The 22740-nt window shown below is 46.2% G+C and overlaps 1 long non-coding RNA gene across 2 annotated transcripts; it reads left to right on the top strand.

The window, feature by feature from the left end:
• The first annotated feature begins 9220 nt into the window (after positions 1-9220).
• LOC138664354 (uncharacterized) lies at positions 9221-12706 on the top strand. 2 transcript variants are annotated; one of them, XR_011318331.1, is made up of 3 exons: positions 9221-10761; positions 11722-11889; positions 12220-12706. It is a non-coding gene; the product is annotated as an uncharacterized lncRNA (long non-coding RNA). The 2 variants fall into 2 exon arrangements; XR_011318332.1 differs by lacking the exon at positions 9221-10761 and adding an exon at positions 11323-11435.
• Positions 12707-22740: the final 10034 nt, after the last annotated feature.

The following is a 22740-nucleotide window of genomic DNA, read 5'->3' as shown; positions in this document are numbered from 1 at the left end:
GTCTGATTTGTTTGCTCGGATTAAGGGAGCTAGTTGGTTCACCAAGATAGATCTTCGTGGTGCGTATAATCTTGTGCGTATTAAACAAGGCGATGAATAGAAAACAGCATTTAATACGCCCGAGGGCCATTTTGAGTACCTGGCTATGCCATTCGGGCTTTCTAATGCTCCATCAGTGTTTCAGTCCTTTATGCATGACATCTTCCGAGAGTACCTGGATAAATTCCTGATTGTGTACTTGGATGATATTTTGGTCTTCTCGGATGATTGGGAGTCTCATGTGAAGCAGGTCAGAATGGTGTTCCAGGTCCTGCGTGCTAATTCTTTGTTTGTGAAGCTGTCAAAGTGTCTCTTTGGTGTTCAGAAGGTTTCATTTTTGGGTTTAATTTTTTCCCCTTCTACTATCGAGATGGACCCTGTTAAAGTTCAGGCCATTTATGATTGGACTCAGCCGACATCGCTGAAGAGTCTGCAAAAGTTCCTGGGCTTTGCTAATTTTAATCGTTGCTTCATCAATAATTTTTCTAGTATTGCTAAACCGTTGACTGATTTAACCAAGAAGGGTGCTGATGTGGTCAATTGGCCTTCTGCTGCTGTGGAAGCTTTTCAAGAGTTGAAGCGTTGTTTTTCTTCTGCCCCTGTTTTGTGCCAACCAGATGTTTCGCTCCCGTTCCAGGTCGAGGTCGATGCTTCTGAGATTGGAGCAGGGGCTGTTTTGTCGCAAAGAAGTTCGGTGATGAAACCATGCGCCTTCTTTTCCAGGAAGTTTTCGCCTGCTGAGCGCAATTATGATGTTGGCAATCGAGAGTTGCTGGCCATGAAGTGGGCATTCGAGGAGTGGCGTCATTGGCTTGAAGGAGCTAAGCATCGCGTGGTGGTCTTGACTGATCACAAGAACTTGACTTATCTCGAGTCTGCCAAACGGTTGAATCCTAGACAGGCTCGATGGTCGCTGTTTTTCTCCCGTTTTGACTTTGTGGTTTCGTACCTTCCGGGCTCTAAAAATGTGAAGGCGGATGCTCTGTCTAGGAGTTTTGTGCCCGACTCTCCGGGTTTGTCTGAGCCGGCGGGTATTCTCAAAGAGGGGGTAATTTTGTCTGCCATCTCCCCTGATTTGCGGCGGGTGCTGCAAAAATTTCAGGCTAATAGACCTGACCGTTGCCCAGCGGACAAACTGTTTGTCCCTGATAAATGGACGAGTAGAGTTATCTCTGAGGTTCATTGTTCGGTGTTGGCTGGTCATCCTGGAATCTTTGGTACCAGAGATTTGGTGGCTAGATCCTTTTGGTGGCCGTCTCTGTCGCGGGATGTGCGTTCGTTTGTGCAGTCCTGTGGGATTTGTGCTCGGGTTAAGCCCTGCTGTTCTCGTGCCAGTGGGTTGCTTTTGCCCTTGCCAGTCCCGAAGAGGCCCTGGACACATATCTCTATGGATTTTATTTCGGATCTCCCCGTCTCTCAAAAAATGTCGGTCATTTGGGTTGTTTGTGATCGCTTCTCCAAGATGGTCCATTTGGTACCCTTGTCTAAATTGCCTTCCTCCTCTGATTTGGTGCCATTGTTCTTCCAGCATGTGGTTCGTTTACATGGCATTCTGGAGAACATCGTTTCTGACAGAGGTTCCCAGTTTGTTTCGAGGTTTTGGCGAGCCTTTTGTGCTAGGATGGGCATTGATTTGTCTTTTTCCTCGGCTTTCCATCCTCAGACAAATGGCCAGACTGAACGAACCAATCAGACCTTGGAAACATATCTGAGATGTTTTGTTTCTGCCGATCAGGATGATTGGGTGTCCTTTTTGCCTTTGGCTGAGTTCGCCCTTAATAATCGGGCCAGCTCGGCTACTTTGGTTTCGCCGTTTTTCTCCAATTCTGGTTTCCATCCTTGTTTCTCTTCAAGACAGGTTGAGTCTTCTGACTGTCCTGGTGTTGATACTGTGGTGGATAGGTTGCAGCAGATTTGGGCTCATGTGGTGGACAATTTGACATTGTCTCAGGAGAAGGCTCAACGTTTCGCTAACCGCAGGCGCTGTGTGGGTCCCCGACTTTGTGTTGGGGATTTGGTTTGGTTGTCATCTCGTTATATTCTTATGAAAGTTTCCTCTCCTAAGTTTAAGCCTCGTTTCATTGGTCCGTATAGGATTTCTGAGGTTCTTAATCCTGTGTCTTTTCGTTTGACCCTTCCAGCTTTTTTTTCCATCCATAACGTATTCCATAGGTCATTGTTGCGGAGATACGTGGCACCTGTAGTTCCATCCATTGATCCTCCTGCCCCTGTTTTGGTTGAGGGGGAGTTGGAGTATATAGTGGAGAAGATTTTGGATTCTCGTATTTCGAGACGGAAACTCCAGTACCTGGTCAAGTGGAAGGGTTATAGTCAGGAAGATAATTCCTGGGTTTTTTCCTCTGATGTTCATGCTGCCGATCTGGTTCGTGCCTTTCATTTGGCTCATCCTGGTCGGCCTGGGGGCTCTGGTGAGGGTTCGGTGACCCCTCCTCAAGGGGGGGGTACTGTTGTGAATTCTGTGGTCAAGCTCCCTCCTGTGGTCATGAGTGGTACTTCGGCTGGTTCTGTCTATGAGCTTCCTCTGGTGGATGTGAGTGGGGCTGCGGCTTCTGAGTTTCCTTCCTCAGGTGACGAGGTTAAGTCGTTAGGTGCTGCTCTATTTAACTCCACCTAGTTCTTTGTTCCTGGCCTCCAGTCAATGTTCCAGTATTGGTCTTGCTCTCTCCTGGATCGTTCTTGTTGGCTGTCTGCCCTGCATAAGCTAAGTTTTGCTTGTGTTACTTTTTGTTTGCTATATTTTCTGTCCAGCTTGCTATATTGGTTTTTCTTGCTTGCTGGAAGCTCTGAGACGCAGAGGGAGCACCTCCGTACCGTTAGTCGGTGCGGAGGGTCTTTTTGCCCCCTCTGCGTGGTTGTTTATAGGTTTTTGTGCTGACCGCAAAGCTATCTTTCCTATCCTCGGTCTATTCAGTAAGTGGGGCCTCACTTTGCTAAAATCTATTTCATCTCTGTGTTTGTATTTTCATCTTACTCACAGTCATTATATGTGGGGGGCTGCCTTTTCCCTTGGGGAATTTCTCTGAGGCAAGGTAGGCTTATTTTTCTATCTTCAGGGCTAGCTAGTTTCTCAGGCTGTGCCGAGGCGCCTAGGTTTTGGTCAGGAGCGCTCCACGGCTACCTTTAGTGTGGTATGATAGGGTTAGGGATTGCGGTCAGCAGAGTTATTATTATTATTATTATTATTATTTATTATTATAGCGCCATTTATTCCATGGCGCTTTACATGTGAGGAGGGGTATGCATAATAAAACAAGTACAATAATCTTTAACAATACAAGTCACAACTGGTACAGGAGGAGAGAGGACCCTGCCCGCGAGGGCTCACAATCTACAAGGGATGGGTGAGGATACAGTAGGTGAGGGTAGCTGAGTAACGTGAGTTCCCACGTCTCAGAGCTCGTCCTATGTTTGTAACCATCAGGTCACTTTGTGTGCTCTTAACCACTAGGTCCATTGTGGTTCTGAATCACCTGTTCATAACAGGGAATGTCCTGGGTAAAATAACGAATAATGTACTGTGTAAAAATATGTTTGCGAAACCATAGGCAGGCAAGGGAGTAATACACTCCGACGCTTAGCCCATATATGGAGAATCCACCTCCGACACAAGAATGCATAAAAAGTGTGTGTAAGCTTATTAAAACTAGAGATATTTCAGATACAGCCCTGGTGTGTTGTGTCTTATCTCTCCGGTGCCGTGACGTCATCTCTACGGTGGACTCATCAGAGAGTAGGTCGAGACCTGCGACAACAGTTCTGGCGCCCGAACAGGGACCTGAGTGCTTCATCTGAGACCCGGCCGACTCCAGTAATGGCCCAGGGGACTTCCCGGGACTAGTGGCATCACACAGCACTGGGGTAAGAATACTGATTATATTCTGCCTACGTCATTCCACTTGTGGACGGGTTTTCCCCTTCTTCTAGTCGACCAGGATCAGGTAAAATCACGGGCTTGCCTGGCTCAGGTACCCTTGAACCCAGATATTGACCCTCGTTGTGTGGTTACTGATGACTCCACTGTTAGACTAAAATGATTGACCTCATGATCTTTGTGTGGTGCGCTTGTGGAGTGTTTGTTGTTTGTCTGTTCATATACCTGTGTTATCAATCTTGGAAGCAAGCTAATACAGTAACCTGTGAGCAAAGTAAACATGTAGTTTAGGACTAACGCAGGAGGACATAGCCTACTCTAGGTGAGAAGGAAAGGTCCTTCTGATAGTTTTCAGCCTGCACGGATAGGACTATCAGACGAACCTCTCCTCCTCACCTAGAATAGGCTATGTCCTCCTGAGTTAGTCCTATCCGTGCAGGCTGAAAACTAACTCAGGAGGACATAGCCTATTCTAGGTGAGGAGGAAAGGTTCGTCTGATAGTTTTCAGCCTGCATGTATACTAGCAATAGAATGGGGAACCAAGAGAGTACAGGGTTCCATAGTGCTAGAGAATTAGTCCAGAGAAAAGAAGGGAAAGAATCCCAGAAGCAGGTTAGTGTGCTCTTGAAGGCAGGAGGCTTCCACCCCTCAGGGGAATTAGATTCAGGTAAATGACATGACTTAATGAAAACCAGTCTCAAGTGGTACACGATCCAAAGTAGAGGACGGCGCAGCTGATAGTGGACCTCCGACTTACCATGTTGCTAGTAGGTATCAGCCATGGTCTCCCACAGAACAGATGTCTTTGACTGCACAGCTGCCAGACATTAACCAACGACCTATGACTTTTGCCAGACAGTGTGGGGTGATACAGCACACTTACCAGGCAACCAGACAGGACATGCAACAGTTAGTGCGTTCAGCCCCGGGAGAAGCACCTTCTACCCTACTGACAGCTGAGACATTTAAAATGTACCCAGGGGGAAATGGTCCCCAAGGCGGAGAACCTAACAATGCCAGGTCAGGGTCTGACTTTGTTGAGGCACTAGAAAAAGCCTGTAAGATTAGACAGGAGGAAGCATCGGTGCATTTAGAAGACTGTGTACAGGACCCGAAGGAGTTCCCCATTGATTATTTCTACAGGTTGCAACAACGATGGTCTGATATGGGTTATGGTGAAGATGATAGAACTGCGACACGTTTGTTAAGTCATGCATATATGCAAGGGATTGATAAGTATGTGAGAGAGAAGGTGATGGCAAGTAGACCAGATTGGAGATCCTCCCCCCCAGGCGATCTTGCTAAGATTGCACATGGAGTCAGTTTGGACTTGCAGAAGCAAAAGACTAAAGGTACCTTCACACTGAACGATATCGCTAGCGTGATGTTGCAGCGTCCTGGCTAGCGATATCGTTCAGTTTGACACGCAGCAGCGATCAGGATCCTGCTGTGATCTTGTTGGTCGCTGCAGAAAGTCCAGCACTTTATTTCATCGCTGGACTCCCTGCAGACATCGCTGAATCGGCGTGTGTGACGCCGATTCAGCGATGTCTTCACTGGTAACCAGTGTAAACATCGGGTTACTAAGCGCAGGGCCGCGCTTAGTAACCCGATGTTTACCCTGGATACCATCGTAAAAGTAAAACAAACAAACAGTACATACTTACCTTCCGCTGTCTGTCCCTGGCGCTGTGCTTCTCTGCACTGGCTGTGAGCGCCGGCCAGCCGGAAAGCACAGCGGTGACGTCACCGCTGTGCTTTCCGGCCGCTGTGCTCACAGTCAGTGCAGAGCTTTCCTGACAGCAATGTAACAATGTAATTTGCTAGGTGCTGACTTTTTACCGAAACTACAGGCGGTTATTACTTACCATGATGACGGAACAGTGACTATGACCCCTCAACTTAAACCCAGTACCCTCTGCAAGATCATGGCCCTGGATGCAGCTGCAAGTACTGCAGAAAGTGATCCGCCCACTGCATCTGCCCTGGATCAACTCCCCACCGATCTGTGGGCAAAAGGCAAAACTGATGTGGGAAAAAAGTTCCTCCCATAATAGTCAAATTGAAACCAGGGGCAGCACCACCTCTATTGCGTCAGTACCCTTTGAGTGCTGCTCAGGAGGCTGCAATAGACGCACAGTTACAAAAATTGCTGGAATCAGGGGTTGTTGTGCCTACAGAGTCCGTTTGCAAAACTCCCCTGTATCCAGTAAAGAAGAAGGTTAGGCCTGGGGAGCCGGAAAATTATAGAATGGCCCATGACCTTAGAGCAGTCAATGCCGCAACAGAACTGCTTGCTCCCTTGGTTCCTAACCCAAACACCTTGTTGGCACACATACCTGGTAACAGTATTTGTTTTTCAGTGACTGACTTAGCAAATGCCTTTTTCAGTGTTCCATTGCACCCAGATTGTCAGTATCTTTTTGCTTTTACCTTCCGCAACAAGCAGTATACTTGGACTGTCCTACCACAAGGAGCCCAGAATACCCCTACTATCTTCTCACAGTGCATGGCACAAGTCCTACAAGGCTGGCATGTCAAAGGAGTAGTTCTCATTCAGTATGTTGATGACCTATTGCTGTGTGCTCCTTCTCGTTCTCTTTGTAAAATGGCTACGATCTCTTTACTCTTTTTTCTTTATGAACAGGGGTGCAAGGTATCCAAACAAAAATTACAGTTTTGCTTAAGTACTGTTGTGTTTTTAGGACATTTGTTGTGAATTCTGTGGCCAAGCTCCCTCCTGTGGTCGAGAGTGGTACTTCGGCTGGTTCTGTCTGTGAGCTTGCTTTGGTGGATGAGAGTGGTACTGCGGCTTCTGGGTTTCCTTCCTCAGGTGACGAGGTTAGGTCGTTAGGTGCTGCTCTATTTGACTTCACCTGGTGCTTTGATCCTGGCCTCCAGTGAATGTTCTAGTATTGGTCTTGCTTCCTCCTGGATCGTTCCTGTGGCCTGTCTATCCTGCATAAGCTAAGTTTTGCTTGTGTTATTTTTGATTGCTATTTTTTCTGTCCAGCTTGCTTTATTGGTTTTTCTTGCTTGCTGGAAGCTCTGAGACGCAGAGGGAGCACCTCCGTACCGTTAGTCGGTGCGGAGGGTCTTTTTGCCCCTCTGCGTGGTTGTTTGTAGGTTTTTGTGTTGACCGCAAAGCTATCTTTCCTATCCTCGGTCTATTCAGTAAGTCGGGCCTCACTTTGCTAAATCTATTTCATCTCTGTGTTTGTATTTTCATCTTACTCACAGTCATTATATGTGGGGGGCTGCCTTTTCCTTTGGGGAATTTCTCTGAGGCAAGGTAGGCTTATTTTTCTATCTTCAGGGCTAGTTAGTTTCTCAGGCTGTGCCGAGTTGCATAGGGAGCGTTAGGCGCAATCCACGGCTACCTCTAGTGTGGTGTGTTAGGATTAGGGATTGCGGTCAGCAGAGTTCCCACGTTTCAGAGCTCGTCCTTTGTTTTTGGTAATTGTCAGGTCACTTTGTGTGCTCTGAACTTCAATGTCCATTGTGGTTCTGAATTACCTGTTCATAACAGACATTGTCTCTCTCCAGGGAAAAAGCACCTCACCCCTGAGCGAAAACAGGCTATCATGGACATGCAGCCCCCACGGAATTTGCAGGGCCTCCGTGTGTTTCTAGGACTAACTTCCTACTGTCGTCCATGGATTCGGTCTTCCTCCATCTTAATAATAATAATCTTTATTTTTATATAGCGCTAACATATTCCGCAGCGCTTTACATTTTGCACACATTATCATCACTGTCCCCGATGGGGCTCACAATCTAAATTCCCTATCAGTATGTCTTTGGAATGTGGGAGGAAACCGGAGTACCCGAAGGAAACCCACGCAAACACGGAGTTTTGAGTCCTTGGTGGGGTTTGAACCCAGGACTCCAGCGCTGCAAGGCTGCTGTGCTAACCACTGCGCCACCGTGCCACCCCATGCAACCTCTATGACTCTATGCAACCTGTCCCCTTCCGCCTTACACCAGAGGCACTTGACTGTTTTTACTCTCTGAAATTATGCATTGTTTCCTCTCCAGCTTTGGGCATCCCCAATTATGCCCTTCCTTTTAACCTCTTTCTTCATGAAAATGCAGGACATGCTACGGGTGTGCTGACTTAGCTTCATGGAGACAAACAGAGACCTGTTGCTTATTACAGCGGCCGCCTGGATACAGTGGCAAGAGGAAGTCCCTCCTGTGTTCGGGCTGTGTTGTCTGTCCAGCTGTTGCTACACAAGTCTTCAGAGATTGTTTTGGATCACTCACTGACGGTCCATACCCCACATGATGTACATAGAATCCTTAACCAAGTACAACCTAGCCACCTGTCCATGGCTAGACAGCTGCGACTTCAGTGTGCTATTCTCATGCCTACTAATGTGACTTTGAAAAGGTGCACTGTCCTAAACCCCGCTACTCTTCTCCAAGTTCCTATGGATCCAAATGGGGGAGGGGTAGGTGACATGGAAAACGACACTCTTTTTCTCTCTAGAATGGATCCAGAGGAACAAGATCAGGTTTCCAAACCACATGATTGTCTGGAATTGATGTCTCAGGAAACGGCTGGTCTCCCTACTGTCTCTAGTGTGCCTATACCTAATGCTGATTTTGAGCTTTTTGTAGATGGATCCCGTCACCAAGATGACCAAGGACGCTTCTGTACTGGATATGCTGTGGCCTCAGAACATGAGGTAATCAAGGCAGAGTCAATGCCAGCTCATATGTCTGCACAAGAAGCAGAGCTCAAGGCGTTCACAGAAGCGTGCAAACTAGCAGCAGGTAAGACTGTAAATATCTACACTGATTCCAGGTATGCCTTTGGCATTGCACACAACTAAGGGCCTATCTGGAGAGCCAGGGCTTTCCTGACAGCAAATGGCCACCCCATTAAACATGCTGAGGCAGTCCAGCAACTTATGAATGCATTACAGCTTCCCACCCAAGCAGGCATCATAAATGTAAAGGCACATACCAAAGGTACTGATGGACAGACAAAGGGTAACGCACTGGCAGACCAGGCTGCCAAGAAAGCAGCAAGCACTCCTGTAGCCTCTAAAGTACGTCACCTAGACACCCCACCATCTCCATTTGTGTCAAAAGACATCTTAGCCCGGTTACAAGAACAGGCAAGTAACGAGGAGAAAGATAATAATAATAATAATCTTTATTTTTATATAGCGCTAACATATTCCGCAGCGCTTTACATTTTTTGCACACATTATCATCGCTGTCCCAGATGGGGCTCACAATCTAAATTCCCTATCAGTATGTCTTTGGAATGTGGGAGGAAACCCACGCAAACACGGAGAGAACATACAAACTCTTTGCAGATGTTGTCCTTGGTGGGGTTCGAACCCAGGACTCCAGCGCTGCAAGGCTGCTGTGCTAACCACTGCGCCACCGTGCCGCCCACATAGATAAAGATAGGTGGCAAAAGATAGGAGCCTGCTCTGATACCGTCACTGGACTATGGGGGAGGGGTGAAAAGGTCTGCCTACTACAGGCACTGTACCCAATGATGGCACAGGTTCTGCACGGGAATGTGCACCACTCGAAGACAGCCATGTGTGACACCCTACAGAAACAATGGATTGCCCCCGGGTTTTCCACCTGCGCAGAAAGGCCGGTACAGAGCTGCATGATATGTGCCACACATAATCAGGGTAGGACAGTGAAAACTCCATCCAAACACACTCCCCGGCCCCTTTACCCATTCCATAGACTGCAGATTGATTATATTCAGTTGCCTAGGGTAGGGACGTATGAATATGTGTTGGTCTGCATTGATTTATTTTCAGGTTGGCCAGAAGCCTACCCAGTTGCCAAAGCTATGGCTAAGACAACGGCGAAGAAACTGATGGCTGAGATCATATGCAGGTATGGAGTTCCTGAAGTCATTGAAAGCGATCGGGGTTCCCATTTTACTGGAGAGATCATGTCAGAGGTAATGGCAGCACTGGGGGTAAGTCAAGCATTGCATACTCCATACCATCCACAGAGCAGTGATAAAGTGGAGAGACTAAATGGAACTCTTAAGCTTAAAATCCAGAAGGCAATGGCAGAGACTGGTAAATAATGGACAGAATGCCTTCCTCTGGCTTTGTTTTCAGTAAGATATACCCCAAACAGGAAGACAGGACTGTCACCGTATGAGATTCTGTTTGGCAGGGGCCCCAATCTTGGATGTTTCTTTCCACAACAGTTGCAGCTCAAGTACCAGAACTTGACTAGCTATGTGCAGGCCTTACATGGACACCTGCTAAAGTGCATTTAACTGTCTTTAGTTCTCTTCCAGACCCAAACAAGATTCCTGGACACCATCCCTTGGAGCCAGGAGACTGGGTAGTGATAAAGCGGCACGTCCGGAAGAGCCTGGAACCAAGATTTGACGGACCATACCAAGTGCTCCTGACCACAGGCACAGCTGTCAAGCTCGAAGGAAAACCTAGTTGGATCCACGCATCACACTGCAAGCGAGTTAAAGAACCCGATAGCCGATAAAAGAAACATAATGTTTTGGCTGGTTTCGATTTCCATGATATTATGCGTAATCGCATGGGACAGTCTGAATTTTCCAACATCCTTGAACAATAAGTTAGTGCAAGATCACAGAAAACTGATAGATGACGTGTTGAGAAATTCCCAGCCCTTATCAGACTGTTGGATCTGTACGCATTCACCGACGTCAGCCACAAGTATCCCCTTCCTGGCTATCCCTGTGTCACCTGAGGAACTGTTGGCCTGGACTAATTGTTCTAAAGTTAGTTGATGTTCAAAGACTCAGAGACCAATATGACAAAGATAATGATCGCACTAAGGACAGCTGGTGGTCAGATACTTTCTCTTTCCTAAACCCAGCCAATTGGTTTAAGGGGATCAGGGGCTGGGTAGCTGGGATTTTACAAAGCTTATTGCATATTGCTGCGATTGTCCTTATTGCATATATAGTGTTCAAAATAGTTTTTAAGTGTATCTCTGTATGTACTGGGAAATTCTGCACTCACACAGCTGATGATGATATATACTAACAAATCCTACGGCCAGTACAGTTTATTAAGAATAGTGAATAAAATGGGGGAATTTGTTATAGCAGGAACCATTTTATCTTGCTTGCCTCCATTTTGTGTGTTTTACTACAGGTCAGAAAAACAAGTTGTTATTCACTATTCTTCATTGTGCTGTTATTTGCTGATTGCTAAGAACTAATTGTAGCAGGGAATGTCCTTGGTAAAATAACGAATAATGTACTGTGTAAAAATATGTTTGCGAAATCATAGGCAGGCAAGGGAGTAATACACTCCAACGCTTAGCCCATATATGGAGAATCCGCCTCCGACACAAGAATGCATAAAAAGTGTGTGTAAGCTTATTAAAACTAGAGATATTTCAGATACAGCCCTGGTGTGTTGTGTCTTATCTCTCCGTTGCCGTGACGTCATCTCTACGGTGGACTCATCAGAGAGTAGGTCGAGACCTGCGACAACACCTACCACCACCAACTTGGTAACGGTCTTTAACAATCAGTGGCGGGACATTCGGGATGTACTAAGTAGATATTGGGGCATTTTACTCAGCGAACCAAAGCTGAGGCCCTTTATCTCTGACACCCCTAGAATGATAGCAAGAAAAGCAAAAAACCTCAAAGACCATCTTACAAGTAGTCACTTTAGGAGGACCACCACCAGATTGGGTACAGGCAGTCGACTTGTGGGCACTTTTCCGTGTGGAGGATGTACTATATGCATGTATATGATTGCTAGTAACAACATCACCCTACCTATTTTCCCAGAAAACATCAATACCAAGTTTTATGCAAACTGCCGTTCAAGAAATGTGGTCTATCTTCTGGTGTGCCCTTGTCCCAGGATTTATGTGGGCCAGACTAGTCAGGAGATCCGTCGAAGGATACAGCAACACATATTCAACATTGGAAAAGCGAAAGGAGACCTGGAGAAGGGTAAGCCTATCACCTCGGTGACCTCTCACTTCTTGGAATGCCATGGGAGTAGACTTCAGGGTCTACGTGTAATGGTGGTAGACCAAGTGCAGGGTAATATTCGGGGTGGAAATTTAACAAAGGAGTTACTTCGCCGAGAATCACGTTGGATTTATGATTTAAAAAGTACCACTCCCAACGGTTTGAACGAACAACTGCTATTCTCTGGCTTTTATGGATAATTACCATAGTATTAAAATCTACCTTTGGATGAAGATATTACTGCATAAAGATTCCCCTTTTTTTTTTGGACAACAATTCATTATTGGTTTTTCTTTTTCTTTATTATAGGTCATCTGCTTACGTCACCAGCCTCTTCTATATTCAAAATTATATATAAGATTTCCTGGCTCATTACTTCGTCTGATATATACACATTCATTAACTTTTCGGCTTCTATTTCCGAGTTGTGGTCAGCCAGTGACCCCTGTGGATAGAAGCCTGTACTTCATCTGAATGGATCACCATAGAAGTTTTCTATTTGAATCATCTTTAGGAACTTATCCACGGGCCTCCACTAATCTACATCGTCTGGGAAAGCCTATCTAACTATTCTGGGACTTCCCTTGGGACATTGTCTTCTTTTTTACTCCTGGGACTCCTCTTCCCTGTTTATATATCACAATGGTTAAATTGCTTTTACATGGTGAAGTGCATTTGTTTTGACTACAAAATATTTTAGGGTGAGTGTTACAGAACCCCCCAGCACCAAGAATATGTTATGCAGTATATGTATGTATAATAGTTTCCATGTGAAATGCATCAGTCCACAGGCTGCGCCCCTGGACAAGATATTTGCTTTCTGACCTCCCCCACCTTTGTAATTCCCACAGTAAATATTGGCAGGCTCCGGCCCCCTGCGGCTATTGTAATGTACGTCTGTCCTGCTGTTTTCCTACTGGCCTGCCCTGTGTATCTGTGTTATATATTCTGTGTGCTGTGAATAAAGGGTGTTCTTTAAATACGTGGAGAAGCAGTCAGCTTTTATATGCTCTCATGTAATCAAGAAATTCCTTCCAGCGTCATTCATTCAGAATCTAGCAAAAGCAGAGTGGACCTCCTGAAACACGGGGGGGTGCTGAAAGAGGTACTACAGCACAGTAGACCCGTAACACTGGTGGCAGGCAACGGGATGTGATACCCCTTCGACAGGAGGAAAGGAATGAATGGAAGACAACTACCAGAAGTTAAAGAGGACTACATTAAAAGATCTGGTGGAAGCCCGAAGGTTAATCGCCAGCTACAAAACAAAAGCGGATTTGATAGTAGCCATCATGGAACACTACAGTGCAGCGCCCCCCAATGTGAACGTGGAGGAGACTGAATTCCAGAGGGAGGTAAAGAACAGACTGGCGTTCTCTGGCCCAAACCCTGCAGTAGAGATCATACGAGAGGTGATGGCTGATGTGTGTACTGATCTGAAGGAAGAGATGGCCGAGCAGACCAGGATAGAGCTAACCAAGATGGAGTTGGCAGAGCGGACCAAAGTGGAGCTAGCCAAGATGGAGATGGCAGAGCGGAGAGAGGAGAGTCAGCGAGCAAGGGGAGCTCTGGCCTCCGCCCAGGTACCTTCAACAGTAAGCCACCAAAAGATCCAGTATAATGCCTTCCGACAGTTGGGGGAGGCAGAGGAAGACATTGATGGCTTTCTGCAGGACTTTGAGCGGCAGTATGCCCTTCATCAAGTGAAGCCGGAGGAACGGGTTCAGATTCTGGCCAGCAAGCTGACAGGCTGGGCAGCGGACTCCTGTTATGAACAGGTGATTCAGAACCACAATGGACCTGGTGGTTACGAGCACAGAAAATGACCTGATAGTTGCTAATCACATAGGACGAGCTCTGAGACGTGGGAACTCTGCTGACCGCAATCCCTAATCCTATCATACCACACTAAAGGTAGCCGTGGAGCGCTCCTGACCAAACCTAGGCGCCTCGGCACAGCCTGAGAAACTAGCTAGCCCTGAAGATAGAAAAATAAGCCTACCTTGCCTCAGAGAAATTCCCCAAAGGAAAAGGCAGCCCCCCACATATAATGACTGTGAGTTAAGATGAAAATACAAACACAGAGATGAAATAGATTTTAGCAAAGTGAGGCCCGACTTACTGAATAGACCGAGGATAGGAAAGATAGCTTTACGGTCAGCACAAAAACCTACAAACAACCACGCAGAGGGGGCAAAAAGACCCTCCGCACCGACTAACGGTACGGAGGTGCTCCCTCTGCATCTCAGAGCTTCCAGCAAGCAAGAAAAACCAATATAGCAAGCTGGACAGAAAATATAGCAAACAAAAGTAACACAAGCAAAACTTAGCTTATGCAGGGCAGACAGGCCACAAGAAAGATCCAGGAGAAAGCAAGACCAATACTGGAACATTGACTGGAGGCCAGGAACAAAGAACTAGGTGGAGTTAAATAGAGCAGCACCTAACGACTTAACCTTGTCACCTGAGGAAGGAAACTCAGAAGCCGCAGCCCCACTCACATCCACCATAGGAAGATCATAGACAGAACCAGCCGAAGTACCACTCATGACCACAGGAGGGAGCTTGACCACAGAATTCACAACAGTACCCCCCCCCCCCTTGAGGAGGGGTCACCGAACCCTCACCAGAGCCCCCAGGCCGACCAGGATGAGCCAAATGAAAGGCACGAACCAGATCGACAGCGTGAACATCAGAGGCAAAGACCCAGGAATTATCTTCCTGACCATAACCCTTCCACTTAACCAGGTACTGGAGTTTCCGTCTCGAAATACGAGAATCCAAAATCTTCTCCACTATATACTCCAACTCCCCCTCAACCAAAACAGGGGCAGGAGGATCAACGGATGGAACCACAGGTGCCACGTATCTCTGCAACAATGACCTATGGAATACGTTATGGATGGAAAAAGAAGCTGGAAGGGTCAAACGAAAAGACACAGGATTAAGAACCTCAGAAATCCTATACGGACCAATGAAACGAGGCTTAAACTTAGGAGAGGAAACTTTCATAGGAATATAACGAGATGATAACCAAACCAAATCCCCAACACGAAGTCGGGGACCCACACAGCGCCTGCGGTTAGCGAAACGTTGAGCTTTCTCCTGGGACAATGTCAAATTGTCCACTACATGAGTCCAAATCTGCTGCAACCTATCCACCACAGTATCCACACCAGGACAGTCCGAAGATTCAACCTGCCCTGAAGAGAAACGAGGATGGAAACCAGAATTGCAGAAAAACGGCGAAACCAAAGTAGCCGAGCTGGCCTGATTATTAAGGGCGAACTCAGCCAAAGGCAAAAAGGACACCCAATCATCCTGATCAGCAGAAACAAAACATCTCAGATATGTTTCCAAGGTCTGATTGGTTCGTTCAGTCTGGCCATTTGTCTGAGGATGGAAAGCCGAGGAAAAAGACAAATCAATGCCCATCCTAGCACAAAAGGCTCGCCAAAACCTCGAAACAAACTGGGAACCTCTGTCAGAAATGATGTTCTCCGGAATGCCATGTAAACGAACCACATGCTGGAAGAACAATGGCACCAAATCAGAGGAGGAAGGCAATTTAGACAAGGGTACCAAATGGATCATCTTAGAAAAGCGATCACAAACCACCCAAATGACCGACATTTTTTGAGAGACGGGGAGATCCGAAATAAAATCCATTGAGATATGTGTCCAGGGCCTCTTCGGGACTGGCAAGGGCAAAAGCAACCCACTGGCACGAGAACAGCAGGGCTTAGCCCGAGCACAAATCCCACAGGACTGCACAAACGAACGCACATCTCGCGACAGAGACGGCCACCAAAAGGATCTAGCCACCAAATCTCTGGTACCAAAGATTCCAGGATGACCAGCCAACACAGAACAATGAACCTCAGAGATAACTCTACTCGTCCATTTATCAGGGACAAACAGTTTCTCCGCTGGGCAACGGTCAGGTCTATTAGCCTGAAATGTTTGCAGCACCCGCCGCAAATCAGGGGAGATGGCAGACAAAATTACCCCCTCTTTGAGAATACCCGCCGGCTCAGGCAAACCCGGAGAGTCGGGCACAAAACTCCTAGACAGGGCATCAGCCTTCACATTTTTAGAGCCCGGAAGGTACGAAACCACAAAGTCAAAATGGGAGAAAAACAGCGACCAATGAGCCTGTCTAGGATTCAACCGTTTGGCAGACTCGAGATACGTCAAGTTCTTGTGATCAGTCAAGACCACCACGCGATGCTTAGCTCCTTCAAGCCAATGACGCCACTCCTCGAATGCCCACTTCATGGCCAGCAACTCTCGATTGCCAACATCATAATTACGCTCAGCAGGCGAAAACTTCCTGGAAAAGAAGGCGCATGGTTTCATCACCGAGCCATCAGAACTTCTTTGCGACAAAACAGCCCCTGCTCCAATCTCAGAAGCATCAACCTCGACCTGGAACGGGAGCGAAACATCTGGCTGGCACAACACAGGGGCAGAAGAAAAACGACGCTTCAACTCTTGAAAAGCTTCCACAGCAGCAGAAGACCAATTGACCACATCAGCACCCTTTTTGGTCAAATCAGTCAACGGTTTAGCAATACTAGAAAAATTATTGATGAAGCAACGATAAAAATTAGCAAAGCCCAGGAACTTTTGCAGACTCTTCAGAGATGTCGGCTGAGTCCAATCATAAATGGCCTGAACTTTAACAGGGTCCATCTCGATAGTAGAAGGGGAAAAAATTAAACCCAAAAATGAAACCTTCTGAACACCAAAGAGACACTTTGACCCCTTCACAAACAAAGAATTCGCACGCAGGACCTGGAACACCATTCTAACCTGCTTCATGTGAGACTCCCAATCATCCGAGAAGACCAAAATATCATCCAAGTATACAATCAGGAATTTATCCAGGTACTCTCGGAAGATGTCATGCATAAAGGACTGAAACACTGATGGAGCATTAGAAAGCCCGAACGGCATAACCAGGTACTCAAAATGGCCCTCGGGCGTATTAAATGCTGTTTTCCATTCATCGCCCTGTTTAATACGCACAAGATTATACGCACCACGAAGATCTATCTTGGTGAACCAACTAGCCCCCTTAATCTGAGCAAACAAATCAGACAGCAGCGGCAAGGGGTACTGAAATTTGACCGTGATTTTATTTAGAAGGCGGTAATCAATACAAGGTCTCAGCGAACCATCCTTCTTGGCCACAAAAAAGAACCCTGCCCCCAATGGCGACGACGAGGGGCGAATATGACCCTTCTCCAAGGATTCCTTTACGTAACTCCGCATAGCGGCGTGCTCAGGTACAGACAAATTAAACAGTCGACCTTTAGGAAGCTTACTACCAGGAATCAAATCGATAGCACAATCGCAATCCCTATGCGGAGGTAGGGCACTGGACTTGGGCTCATCAAATACATCCCGGTAATCTGACAAGAACTCTGGGACCTCAGAAGGGGTGGATGATGAAATAGACAGAAATGGAACATTACCATGTACCCCCTGACAACCCCAGCTGGACACAGACATTGATTTCCAATCCAATACTGGGTTATGGACTTGTAGCCATGGCAACCCCAACACGACCACATCATGCAGATTCTGCAACACCAAAAAGCGAATATCCTCCTGATGTGCAGGAGCCATGCACATGGTCAGTTGGGTCCAATACTGAGGCTTATTCTTGGCCAAAGGCGTAGCATCAATTCCTCTCAATGGAATAGGATGCTGCAAGGGCTCCAAGAAAAACCCACAGCGCCTAGCAAACTCCAAGTCCATCAAATTCAGGGCAGCGCCTGAATCCACAAATGCCATGACAGAAAAGGATGATGAAGAGCAGATCAAAGTAACGGACAAAAGAAATTTCAACTGTACCATACCAATGGTGGCAGACCTAGCGAAACGCTTAATGCGCTTAGGAGAATCGGAGATAGCATGAGTGGAATCACCACAGTAAAAACACAGCCCATTCCGTCGTCTGTGTTCTTGCCGTTCAGCTCTGGTCAAAGTCCTATTACATTGCATAGGCTCAGATTTATGCTCAGATAATACCGCCAAATGGTGCACAGTTTTACGCTCACGTAAGCGTCGATCGATCTGAATGGCCAAAGACATAGACTCATTCAGACCAGCAGGCATAGGAAATCCCACCATGACATCCTTAAGGGCTTCAGAGAGACCCTTTCTGAAAATTGCTGCCAGAGCACATTCATTCCATTGAGTGAGCACAGACCACTTCCTAAATTTCTGACAATATGTCTCTACCTCATCCTGACCCTGACACAGAGCCAGCAAGATTTTCTCTGCCTGATCCACTGAATTAGGTTCATCATAAAGCAACCCGAGCGCCAGAAAAAAACGCATCAATATCACATAATGCAGGATCTCCTGGCGCAAGGGAAAATGCCCAGGCTTGAGGGTCGCCACGTAATAAAGAAATAATGATCTTTACTTGTTGAACTGGGTCACCAGAGGAGCGGGGTTTCAAAGCCAGAAATAGTTTACAATTATTTTTGAAATTCAGAAACTTAGCTCTATCTCCAGAAAATAACTCAGGAATAGGAATTTTAGGTTCTAATATAGGATTCTGAACCACTAAATCTTGAATGTTCTGTACACTTATAGCGAGATTATCCATCAAAGAGGACAGACCTTGAATGTCCATGTCTACACCTGTGTTCTGAACCACCCTGATGTAAAGGGGAAAAGAAAGACAAAACACAGTGCAAAGAAAAAAAAATGGTCTCAGAACTTCTCTTTTCCCTCTATTGAGAAGCATTAGTACTTTGGGCCTCCAGTACTGTTATGAACAGGTGATTCAGAACCACAATAGACCTGGTGGTTACGAGCACAGAAAATGACCTGATAGTTGCTAATCACATAGGACGAGCTCTGAGACGTGGGAACTCTGCTGACCGCAATCCCTAATCCTATCATACCACACTAAAGGTAGCCGTGGAGCGCTCCTGACCAAACCTAGGCGCCTCGGCACAGCCTGAGAAACTAGCTAGCCCTGAAGATAGAAAAATAAGCCTACCTTGCCTCAGAGAAATTCCCCAAAGGAAAAGGCAGCCCCCCACATATAATGACTGTGAGTAAGATGAAAATACAAACACAGAGATGAAATAGATTTTAGCAAAGTGAGGCCCGACTTACTGAATAGACCGAGGATAGGAAAGATAGCTTTGCGGTCAGCACAAAAACCTACAAACAACCACGCAGAGGGGGCAAAAAGACCCTCCGCACCGACTAACGGTACGGAGGTGCTCCCTCTGCATCTCAGAGCTTCCAGCAAGCAAGAAAAACCAATATAGCAAGCTGGACAGAAAATATAGCAAACAAAAGTAACACAAGCAAAACTTAGCTTATGCAGGGCAGACAGGCCACAAGAAAGATCCAGGAGAAAGCAAGACCAATACTGGAACATTGACTGGAGGCCAGGAACAAAGAACTAGGTAGAGTTAAATAGAGCAGCACCTAACGACTTAACCTCGTCACCTGAGGAAGGAAACTCAGAAGCCGCAGCCCCGCTCACATCCACCATAGGAAGCTCATAGACAGAACCAGCCGAAGTACCACTCATGACCACAGGAGGGAGCATGACCACAGAATTCACAACAGACGCCTATCGCACGGTACCTGATGAGGACTGTATGGACTATGAGCGGATCAAAGAAGTGATCGTGGCCCGGTATGCGCTGACACCAGAGGCATACCACCAAAAGTTCCGCGGACTTATAAAACGAGTAACCGATACCCACGCAGAATGGGCCTGTAAATGACGGCGGTCACTGCTACAGTGGGTATAAGGGAGCCAAGCAACCACTAAGCAGGACGTCCTCCAGCTCTTCTTGTTAGAACGATTCTTTAATGGACTAAACCCCGAGACACAGGAATGGCTTCGGGACAGGCGGCCAATGACTCTTGAGGAAGCCGCTCGTCTGGCCAATGAACATCATGACGCCAGGAGGCCTCAGTTGTCCGGATCAAAGATGGTCACTAGGGGTCCGCCCATGGACCTGGAGGGCCCCAAACCACCGAAGATTGTAGGGGGACCAGCTAGAAACCCGGCCTACCACAGTTCCCCTAGGGCACGATGCCACACCTGCCGTCAGCTGGGCCACCTGCAAAGACAATGTCCCAACCAGACTCAGCATACCCAGTGGCCAAAGGCGAGAACAGCTACATCCCGCCGGGCCGCTGTACACTGCTACCAAGGCACAGCTGACCCGGCATTGGGGGCTACAACTAACCAAGGGGTGGAAGACATGGAGGAAGTGCTGCATGAAGTAGACCCCGTGCAGGCAGCCCAGGCAGATAATCAACAACAGCATCGACAGGTCGTGTGGGTTAATGGGAAACGCATGCAGGGACTAAGAGATTCCGGAGCAACTTTGACCCTTGTGAAGCCTCACCTTGTCCGGGACCAAGAGAAGATGGACCGGACTGTGGCAGTCCGTGTAGCAGGGGGAGCCATACATCGACTGCCCACTGCCAGGATTCACCTGAACTGGGGAGTTGGGGATGGCCTTGTTGAGGTCGGCTTAATGGAGGATTTGCCTGCAGACGTTTTGCTGGGAAATGACTTGGGGCCCATGTTGTCTGCCTTCTCGGTTGCCCCTCTGGCTGAGACATATCCTGTGACCACCCGGAGACAAGCTCGAGCTGCGGAGGCGGAATCCCACTCAGAGGAGGCCCAGGTAAGACATCCCAGCCCTACACGTATTCCCATAGCCAGACACATTTCTTGGGCCACCCCAGATGAATTTAAGAGGGAGTTACTTGAGGATCCTTCATTGGAGGGATATCGTGGGAAGGCACAGGAGGGGAGAGGGGTACTGGAAGGGGAACAGTTTATATGGAAGCAGGGACTCCTCTACCCGATCACAGAGCAGCACCACACAGGGACGAGCCCCACTATAAAACGACAGCTGGTAGTTCCCAAGAAGTATAGGCAGGAGTTACTGCGAATCTCTCATGACATACCCTTGGCCGGGCACTTCGGAGTCAGTCGCACCAGGCATCGTCTGACACAAAACTTCTTTTGGCCGGGGGTAACCTATGATGTTCGTCAATACTGCCAGACCTGTGACAGTTGCCAGCGCAGTAGCAAGAGGGGAGATCGATGCAAGGCCAAATTACGCCCCCTCCCCATTGTGGAGGAACCATTTAGCCGAGTAGCGGTCGATCTGATAGGGCCTAAACTTTGTGAATGTTTTTCCCAGCAATATGCGCTCCTGAAGGATGATGATGGAACTCGATATTCTGATTCAAGGATGATTTTTATTTCAAACTAAAATACAACCGGTTTCGACTTCTTAGAGTCTTCCTCAGGTATAATGTCATGCATATAAACAGATCTATCTGAACACATTTTATAGCAGATATCCCTGCATGTCAATTTGGGTGGGGGCTGACAGATCTATTCGTCAGACACACCCAGGTACTCAAATATGCAGGAATTTGCACTCTGAGGAATCTAACAAAATTCATAAAACAAATAAATTTTATACTTTTCTTTTTTTCCCCACACAAGGAAGAAAAAAAAAGCGTTAAAAAAAATTCCACACTAAAAATTTTTTTTTTACACAAATTCTTCACTAAAATGATTTTTTCTTTTCTAAGAGCACTATAAATATAATTATACTATATATAAAATTTCTTTTAAAATGTTATTAAACATACTGAAGTGTGATTTCATACTAAAATATAAAATCCTGCGAATATATACATTATAACCACAAAAAAAAAAAAAACTTCCTTTTTTCATATTGGGACTATTTCCAAATGCCAAATACAAATTTTCGAAATTGCATTCATATCAAAACTGATATGCAATCTTGTACCTGTCAATTTATTTGCTTTGTACATCATATACCTTCTATAACATCATTTAATCCATCTGGGTATAATGTACCCAGACGGAAGATCCAATATGATTCTTTTCAGTTTAACTTTTGTACCCTATTAGTACAATTCACAGGTATTTGCTCCAACGGGGTTACAGAAATATTGAATGCTTTATTATGCTTCAAACATAAATGCCGGGATAAGCTCTGTTTTAAAAAGCCATTTTTTGTATTGTGTCTGTGGCCATTCATACGGGATCATAAGGACTGAATAGTCCGACCCACGTATTGCAGGCCACAGGTACAGGTAATGACATATATCACAAAATCACTATCACACGTTAGTTTTTGTGTGATCGCTATGGTTTCACCCGTACTATACATTTCAAAAACCTGACCGGCACATCCAAACATAGACTAAGTGTAAACAGGTGCTGAACCTAGAGTCGCCAACTCATATATAGTTAAGCAAATAAGGCAGCACACTGCAGCGCTAAAACATATAAACTTGAAAACACGAAATTTGAACTGCATTACTGCACTAGAAATATGAAAAATGAGAGCGTTTAGCGCATAAAAATGGCCAATTTTATGTGTACCTGTACTATACGACGTGATGTGATGAGTCATATGGGTGATAATTTTACAGGTACAACATTTTCGGGAACCACATCGATAAATACCCGGTTTGGAAGCATCTGTTTTGTTTATCCTATTTTTTTCTTTTCTCTTTATACATTCACATTCCTCATCTTTGGTCATTCTGGGATTACTAGGGGCAATTATACCCTTCACTGTTTGGCCCCTACGAAAAGTAATATTGGGTTTGTCTGGTAGAAGTTTCTTCAAAAATGTATCTTTTTTCAATAAGTACCAATATTTATTTAAAATGTTTCTTATCTCTTTATTACTACTATTAAAAGCAGTGATAAAATTATACTGCCACCCATCTTTTTTTCTATCATTATTTTTGTTTTTATTGTTTTTATTAGTT

The sequence above is a fragment of the Ranitomeya imitator genome, chromosome 2 (assembly GCF_032444005.1).
Source record: "Ranitomeya imitator isolate aRanImi1 chromosome 2, aRanImi1.pri, whole genome shotgun sequence".
Classification (NCBI taxonomy): domain Eukaryota; kingdom Metazoa; phylum Chordata; class Amphibia; order Anura; family Dendrobatidae; genus Ranitomeya; species Ranitomeya imitator.
The sequence above is the reverse complement of the archived record's forward strand: the minus strand, read 5'-3'. Positions and strand labels throughout refer to the sequence as shown.